The following is a 240-nucleotide window of genomic DNA, read 5'->3' as shown; positions in this document are numbered from 1 at the left end:
AATTGAGATATCTCACTTTTATATTTTTAAGATTAGAATAGTGTACAACAGCCTTAATGTGCACTGAGTGCGCACCAGTGCAACCAGTGAAATACGCTAAAGAGTGTGTTTCGAGTCTGTTCAAGTGTAATTTTGATGAATCAAGTGATATTAGAACGCACCCGCAAACCAATTTCCATCATTTTGTTCTGTTTTCAGCATCTGGAGACACGGTAGTGTCTCGGTACTTAGTCGACGAAT

The sequence above is a fragment of the Trachymyrmex cornetzi genome, unplaced genomic scaffold (genome assembly GCF_001594075.2).
Source record: "Trachymyrmex cornetzi isolate Tcor2-1 unplaced genomic scaffold, Tcor1.1 scaffold380, whole genome shotgun sequence".
Taxonomy (NCBI): Eukaryota; Metazoa; Arthropoda; class Insecta; order Hymenoptera; family Formicidae; genus Trachymyrmex; species Trachymyrmex cornetzi.
Note: the sequence above shows the minus strand (reverse complement) of the source record.